The sequence below is a fragment of the Artibeus jamaicensis genome, unplaced genomic scaffold, assembly GCF_021234435.1.
Source record: "Artibeus jamaicensis isolate MK-2021 breed Jamaican fruit bat unplaced genomic scaffold, CSHL_Jam_final scaffold_369, whole genome shotgun sequence".
NCBI lineage: Eukaryota > Metazoa > Chordata > Mammalia > Chiroptera > Phyllostomidae > Artibeus > Artibeus jamaicensis.
In genome coordinates this window covers 3,284,474-3,292,718 of record NW_026522042.1, presented here as the reverse complement: position 1 = coordinate 3,292,718, position 8,245 = coordinate 3,284,474, and the positions used below count along the sequence as shown (strand labels likewise).

Below are 8,245 nucleotides of genomic sequence, written 5' to 3'. Positions count from 1 at the left end.
GCCAGGACTCAATACCCTTTGTTAAAGGCACATAGTGGCAGCAATGAGGAACAGACATGATTCCTTCAAGCTCATGCTTGCTTTCCTTCACCCCACAGAGGTATCTTTTCTCTAACTTGCAACCTTGTGATCAAAAATGAAGTACCCCTGAAATCAGTTGTACTTGGGATTTTATTATTTGATTAACTGATAAATTCCACATTAAAAATAATGACCTTGAATTAGGAAATGTTTAGTACTAGCAACAGAAAGGTCATTCCTTCACATTTCTGTTCTCCTAATATTAAATTTTGCAATAACTAGAAAATTATAGTTTGACCTGAAATTATTAGTTATTTTGTTGTACAAGTCAAGCACATGAATGCAGTTCTAACATTTTAAAGTCCTTAGAAAAATTGAATGTAAACTCCAGAGGAATTCACGCTATAATGTTTACTGAAAATGAATGCTTGATTATTGTTTCCTTAGATTGACGAGACATGTTTGTGACATAGAAGCAAATGGAATATATGCATATCTTTTATAAACAATAGTGAATTTTATGATGGCAGCGGATATTTTAAGAGCTGCAAAAAACCCACCTGTGCTTTTGTGGCAATGAATGCACTACTTTGTACGTTAACTTTAATCTAGTAAAGTAAAAATGGCATGTAACAAAATTGTATAGTATTTGTACACACAAAAATTGTCATCTGAAAATATTTGTGAAAACCTATTTTTATGCCTGAATTGAAGTTGAATGCATAATTTAGTGCTTATTTTCAGAGCAAATAGCTTGGAAACATTTCATGCACAATTGATGATGATTTGAGTGTGCAATCCATGGCGGAGCTCATTGCCGTATTCATTCTGCCTGAGCTCTGTGTGCAAATTTAAATTGTAGTTTGCTCCCAGCCTTCAAAGCCAGTCATCTTTAGCACCGAGAGCAGAGCAGGAGGACCTCCACATGATGAACAAATCTTGCAGAAGACAACTCCCAACTTTGGAAAAATAATTCTGACACTACTGAATGCAGTTTGCATTCAGATTACACCGAATACAGCAATTTGAAAACACCTGTTATAGAGAAACAGAAATTTCACGTGGGAATAACAAGGGGAAAGTGCCTGTCCATGTACGTGTATAAAACTCCTGGTCACAAATCCCCAAGTACTTGTTTCTGCTTTTGTTTTCTCTTTTACATAAAGATTCCTTTCTTCGAAGTGGATTTAAAAACTGATATACATGTCATAATGTTAGCAAAATCATTGACAAATACAAGACATTAAAATATTATTTTTCTGAAAAAAATGTTAGATATATCTTTATGAATGAGAAACCGTTATGAATGAGAAACCTCTCATTCATACAGATATATCTCTGTATATATATATATATTTTTTTTTTAATATTTTGTTTTAATGGCCACAAGTGTAAAGACTGCTGTTGGGATGGCCAGAACGGAGCTATGGCTTACACGCATGCTTTGCACGCTATATTTGATATGATTAATTGCTTTATGCTGATCATGTGAGACAGTATCATTCGTGTGTCTTAGCTGACTTACAGTTTCATAAATTATTATAAAAAGTAGGAAAAGGATATTAATTAAAGTATAATAGTTTAAATAAACATGCTTTCCAAAATTTAACCAAACTCTAAGGCATTGTTTCACTATACCCAGTAGTGTATAATACAATACTTTTAAATAGTCATATTTTCCCTATACATTAAGATACCTCTTCATCAAAGTGTATACCAGTGGATATTTTTTCTTATTTAAATAATTTCCATAATCTAAAAAATTAATGTGCATGATTACTTTATGTCGGACTTAGCAGTAAACACAGCTTCGTGAACTTCCCATGAGCCGATAACTAATAAATCAATAAACCTTCCGGAGAGGGGCGCTGCCCCTGGACCAGGATTACGTGCTTAATCGTACAGTTTTGCAAGCGCACGCTTTTCAGCACTGATTCATTACACAAGAGGATTTGACAAGGGTAGAATTTGTGTTGCTAATGGAAATTATTTTTTCAAGAATTAGCCTTTCGGCTAGAAAGAATGACAGATACTCAAATACTCTCAAGTACGTATTTGAATCGAAAATTTCTATTCATGCCTGCCCCCAAGAGAACTCGCGTTCTGCATCCGCGCGCCAGCGCACGCTGAGCTCATGGCAGCTGCCGTTCAAAGGAACTGCGGAGCACCAGGGCGAGGTCTTATTTTGCTCTGTGTGACACCTCGTTCTTTTCCCCTCGGAAATCGTAATTTTTTTACACACCTCATAGCCTTCCTACAGGACGCCAGCTCTGCCTGTCATTTTGACTGGGGAGGAGCCTTGTTTTCCAGGTCACTGGCTTGAAGCCTGCAGACAAGAGATGCAGGAGGGACGGGATGGGGAATTTGTATCTGGGCGCGCAGTTTTCCTCTCCATTTGCCAGCCTGCCAGGTCAGTGAGCGGCTCCTTCACACGGAAGGGAATGGCGGCGCCAGCGCCCCCCACCCCCTTATTACACTCTCCGTGCTTCTGACCTTCTGCGGACCCCTGCCGAAGCACTGGGATTTGGGGCGTCCCTCTACACCCAGACCCAACTGCCAGAAACACAGCATCGTTCACGACTTTGGAGGGGCTACTCCTGGACACCAGTTTTTAAGCTTTTCCTTCTGCTAAAGATGTGTTGACTATGCAGAGGAAGAAAAAAAAATGTCCTATTTTGTATGTGTAAATTTTATAAGAGAAAACCCCCAATGCATCGAACTCAGTAAGAGTAAAGTAAAATAAAATCATCACTACTATTGGAACAAACAAAAATCCCCAAGAGCTCATAGCCTGTCAACCCTTCCTCACATCGCGAGCCAGTCACCTTAAAATAAACCTGGATTTTAAACATCAACATAGCAAAATTTTGTCAGGGAAGAAATTCAGTTAAATACACATATTTGAGTGGGTCATAGTGCTGCTTTAGGGCATGGCGAAATTAGAAATGACTCCTCTTCCTGTACTAATGCCCTAATTTCATGCTTTTCTTTGCAATAAAATGGATGTTTGTTTAAAACGAGAGGGGGAGAGCGAGCAGAGTTAACTGTGCCTCCCTTTGCTGGCTCAGACATTCAGATAATATCTGAAACAATGCCACTCTCTGCCTAATTTTAAAACTAATTCTTTGAACACCCAAACGTTCTAGCACCCCTCTGATCATCGGATGAGGAAACTTTGATGGAAAATTTATATGCAAATGGCATCTAAGCTGCGTGCCTGCCAGTATGGGAAAGAAGTGCCACTTCGGCCTGATCACAGACCAGACCCACAGGTGGTTTCCAGTAGCAGCTTTCCTACCTCGCTGGTGGTACATCCAACCAGGACGACAATAAACGAGCATCATTTCTGCGCAAAAGGGACTCTCACAAGAATTTTTTTAATTGTTTTGATTGATGATTTTTTTAAAGAAAGAGAGGAAGGGGAAGAGACAGAGAGCAAGAGAAAGAGAGAGAGATCACTATGAGAGAGAAAGAGGGATGCGAGAGAGAAACATCAATCAATTGCCTCCCATATGCACCCCAACTGGGGATCGAACCCACAGCATTTTGTGCACAGGATGCTCCTCCAACCATCTGAGCCACCAGCCAGGACACACACATTTTATCCCAGGCTGAATCAGTGGTGACATCATCATTCCAACACTTGATGAAAAAAGATAAAAGGAAAGCTAACAATCTCTCTCTCTCTCTCTCTCTCTCTCTCTCTCACACACACACACACACACACACACACACACACTCCCCCGCCCCAGGCCGCTCCACTTCTGGTCAACATTTTTTTTTTAGAGTCAAGACTTGAGTTAATCACAGTGTGATAGCTCCATTTTTTCTGCTTTCAGTTTGTGCCTGTTTTGAGGGGCTTCCAACACCAAAATGATGGGACAGAGCATTCGGAGATTCACGACCCCTGTGCCCGTAGGAGCCACTCTGAGGAAGGCCCAGGGAAGATTTTGCCATTTTCGGTGGAAAACAAGTGGCAGTTACTAGCTACGATGACTTTGTGCTTTGGATCTGAATTTGCTGCACCTTCCTTTATAGTAAGGCACCAATGGTTTACAAAATAAGGATGTCTTAGTTCATCCGTGAAACAGATATGAACTTAGGAGCATTTGAAGAGGTACAGTCTCTTTGAAAAATGTATCAAATGGTTGAGCTCGACATACCAGATGTGTTTGTAAATAAACTTATGGAAAAAAGAAAAGACCTTAAATTAATCATAGTTTTTTAGAAAGGTATCATTTGAACTTTATGATTTATTGAAGATCTCCACCCAAGTACAACAGAGCTGAAATGAGCAGAGGGTTCTGAGTGGAGGACTGGATTTGGACTCGAATCACAGACCTGGCGTGAGTCCGGTACCTTCCACTCTGAGGCTTTCGTCTATTTGGGGTTAAGAAGGAGACCTTCTCCCTGGACTGTTGTGATCAGCAAATGCGGGAGGAGATATAAAAGCGTACTTAGCTTCTCTGTAAACCTATCAGAGCTCAGCGTGAGGAAACATTAGAAAGCCAGCAGGTCCTCTTGGCTCGCTTCCAGCACATTCTATCTCCTGGGGCAACTGCCCAGACAGTGGCCATGGCCTGGGTGTCCCTGAGCTCCAGGCTCCAGACTGCTGCTCTGAACTCCCGAGTCTACTCAGCACGATGCCCCCAGCACCGAATTCCCAGCTAGCAGATTGCTTCCTGGTTCCCTAACCATCCCCTCAAGCTGAGGTCTGGCTTTCTTTGCCTTGTGAGGCACAAAACAACTCATCTGATAAATTCATTCTTACAAATACCAGAAGATGGGAAATGTTCACACCAAACCCAAAACACTTTTGACCGAGAGATACACACGTACAGAGGCACCTGTAGCCAAACATTCTCTGTTACCTCTCATTGAATCTGTGAGTTCTCTAATAATTTGTGAGTGCATGTTTTCTAATTAAACTTCTCCCATCCTTTCCATTGGGAATTAACTAATTGAATTTAGTAATGTAAGTCAATTTTTTTTAATTTTCAGTCCTCAGTGTAAACTTTTTTTAAAGATTTATTTTAATTTTAATTTATTTATTTATCTTTAGAGGGGAAGGGAAGGAGAGAGAGAGAGAACTATCGATGTATGGTTGCCTCTCATGCGTCCCCTGCTGGGAACGGGCCTGCAACCCAGGCATGTGCCCTGACCGGAAATTGAACTGTGATCCCTGGTTTGCAGGCCCACACTCAATCCACTGAGCTACACCAGCCGGGGCCTCAGTTTAAATTTTACTATTGAATACCTATGTGCTTTATATCCTACAGGTAAACATGAATAGTTAATAATACTAACGCTTGAGAGGTACCAGAACTACTTGCACCTATTTGCCAAGAGTTTCATGGGCAACAGTGCTTAGTAAAAGCCACGCGCTACTTCAAACCCCCCTGGAAAGCTCCTGTCACCCGTGGCAAGTCCCTAACCCTTTGCGTCAGAGCTGCAGCTGGCTGTTGGAACCACCCCTCTCCCAGCCCCCTACTTGGAGTCTGAACAGTGAGTCCGTGCGTACTATCCAGCACTGGACCTCGTGAGCATAAACAAGGCTTTCATCAGCAGGTGTTCTCTTACAGAAGATCACTGTGTCCTCAAGTCTCTTCAAGTGAAGTCCATGTGAATCCAACCAAGTTTTCAACGGGCTGCTCTGCCGCGGGTTTCAGACCCTGACCGTGGGGACATTCTCTCCCTTGTGCACAATTTCACCTCCATTTCCACTGTGTCCAAAGGAGAGGAAACCGCAGGGCCAGCAGGAAGATAACCAGACCGAAAGTGAGGAGGCTCGGCTTCCGGGTCTGTCATTAGCCCGGTGGACCTGGGCCGGTGGGCCGGTCAGCACGTTGCTCCCATCCTCACTCCTCAGGTCAAGGTGCGCCCTAACCGCTTCTCAGGATGCTGAGAACAAATGTAATAAACTTTATGCAATAAAGTCATGAAAGACATTATTGTCATTTTTCGCTACATAAACTGACCAGTTTAAAACAAACATTTATGAGTCAGAAACTGGTACAAACTCCAATTCTAAAAGATTAAGTACAACTCTAATGATAAATAAAGGCTCTGAGAGTTGAAAATCAGTAGAGTTACCTACCATGTTATCAAAATTTTGTCTCAGGGATGAAATAAAATCAATTGAAAAGGGTTGTTTCTTTGATGGCACGCTGACTTCTCTCGACATTAATCTGATCTCATTTAACCACTAAATAAAACACATGACCAGCCTCTTAAAGTTGAATTTATTCATATCTTTTTATAAAGCCTTCATGACTAGGAAGAAAATCTTAGAAATTAATTCAGTAAAAGCTGGCATCAATTTGTTTCTTAGTATTTGAAATTCTCTCTCTTCTCTTCCACGTGAGTCTGTTCGTTTCTGAGGATTATATTGGTTGTTTTAAAATGATAGTCTCGTAACTGCTGGGACACACGTCTCTATTGTTTTCTCCTGTTACCATGTGTTTAGCAAGCACAGGCATTAACTGCCCTTGTTTGGACCATCTTCCAAGACTGTTTGCATTGAAAACAGTCTTGAAAATAAAGAGAGTCCTTTCCTCTGGGGAAGGCGGCAGGTTAGTTTCAGCCTGGGGACATGTTGCCTGGCTTTACTTTGCAGCCCAAGGGAAAAACGTTTCTCAGAATCCCTCCTCTCCGGCCCCACGTAGGCCTAAACTATCCCTCTGTGTTTTGTCTTATGACAACTGGGGCTCAGAAGACCAGTGCATGTGCCAATGTTCTGGCTGCCCTGCTGCGGCTGAGCAGGTAAGTTCTGGGGCTGACCCGTGCCTCCTGCCATCACCAAGGAAACTACAGCAGGCTCACTGCTTAGCATTCAAGTGGGGTAAAATTTTATTTATTTATTTTTAGACAGAGGGGAAGGGAGGGAGAAAGAGAGGGAGAGAAACGTCAATGTGTGGTTGCCTCTCACGTGTTCCCAAGTGGAAACCTGGCCCACAACCCAGACATATACCCTGACTGGGAATTGAACCGGCAACCTTTTGGGTCGCAAGCTGGCACTCAATCCACTGAGCCACACCAACCAGAGCCCGTGGGGTGGGATTTTAGATTCTTCACAGTTCTTGACAAGTATAACATCCAACAAAAAAAGAGGCTGTAAATGGCCTTTCTCAATATTTTCCATTGAATTCTCCTGGTGAGTTATCAAATTAAAAACTTATTAAATTTAAGATATCACCAGACTCAGTACCTAAGAAGTTACTGCCCCAGTTCATTTTCACGGAAGCCCAGCTACGAAAGCACGGATTTTTAGTAGGGCTGACTGAGTGCAGGGTTCAGTCGGGCCATGGAAATACCTGGTTCCTTTTAACATCGTTCTTCTTCCTTACAGAGTCGTAGAAGAGGTGCCTGTCATCTCACTCCCACCCACACTTCTTCAGGGAAACATGTTCACACAGCTCGGAAGGAACAGCTACTTAGCGGAAGGCTTGACCTGTGGGTCATGGCCATCAGGCTAGTGAACAACTGAAACCATCTCAGCCACCCGGCCCCCTGCTGAGGGGCTCTGAATCGAGACTCGAGACATGTGACGTTTATCCTTGTGAGGTTGTGTTAGAAGGTCACGTCCACTGGGAAACAAAGAGTACCATTCGAGGGTGGCCATGGTTCATACAGAATAGCAAGGAGTTCGTCTTCAGACAGATAAAAATAAAGCAGACACACACAATAGAGACAAGACACATGCGTGTTCCAAAGGAGAGAGACGGAGCGGAGGAAGGGAGACGGCTGCGTTCTCCCCTTCCCCACAGACTCGGACCCTGCCCCCTGCACCCATGCCCGCTGGAGCTTCCTGGGTTCTGGCACCAAGACTCCTTTACTCAAAACAAGGGCTCTGATTATGCATGCTAATTTTACATATTCAAATTAGTTATACTGTAGTTTGTATAAATATGGTAATGAATGGTTTTGTTATAATTAAACTGAAATGAGTCCAGTTCTGAGACCCTCCAGAGCATGGCATTATGCCATGGGATAGCGAGATAAGTTGGTAGAATTAGTGCAATTATTTACATAACAACTCTTACAACATAACCTAGCCCAAGCATCACAAACACAGACTTTACATTAATGGAGGAAAACAAGGACCATAGAGTTGAACAGACTTGACTTGGAAAAATGTTAGTTGTGTTTGACCAGGCTTATAATGCAAATTTTTGGAGTCTCCATTTTTTCATCTGTAAAAATAAAACATTAATGCCTACCTTCT

At 42.3% G+C, this 8,245-nt stretch overlaps 1 pseudogene; it reads left to right on the top strand.

Moving 5' to 3' along the window:
* The first annotated feature begins 3,894 nt into the window (after positions 1 to 3,894).
* LOC119049187 (cytochrome c oxidase subunit 7C, mitochondrial-like) lies at positions 3,895 to 4,085 on the top strand (annotated as a pseudogene).
* The last annotated feature ends 4,160 nt before the right edge of the window (positions 4,086 to 8,245 follow it).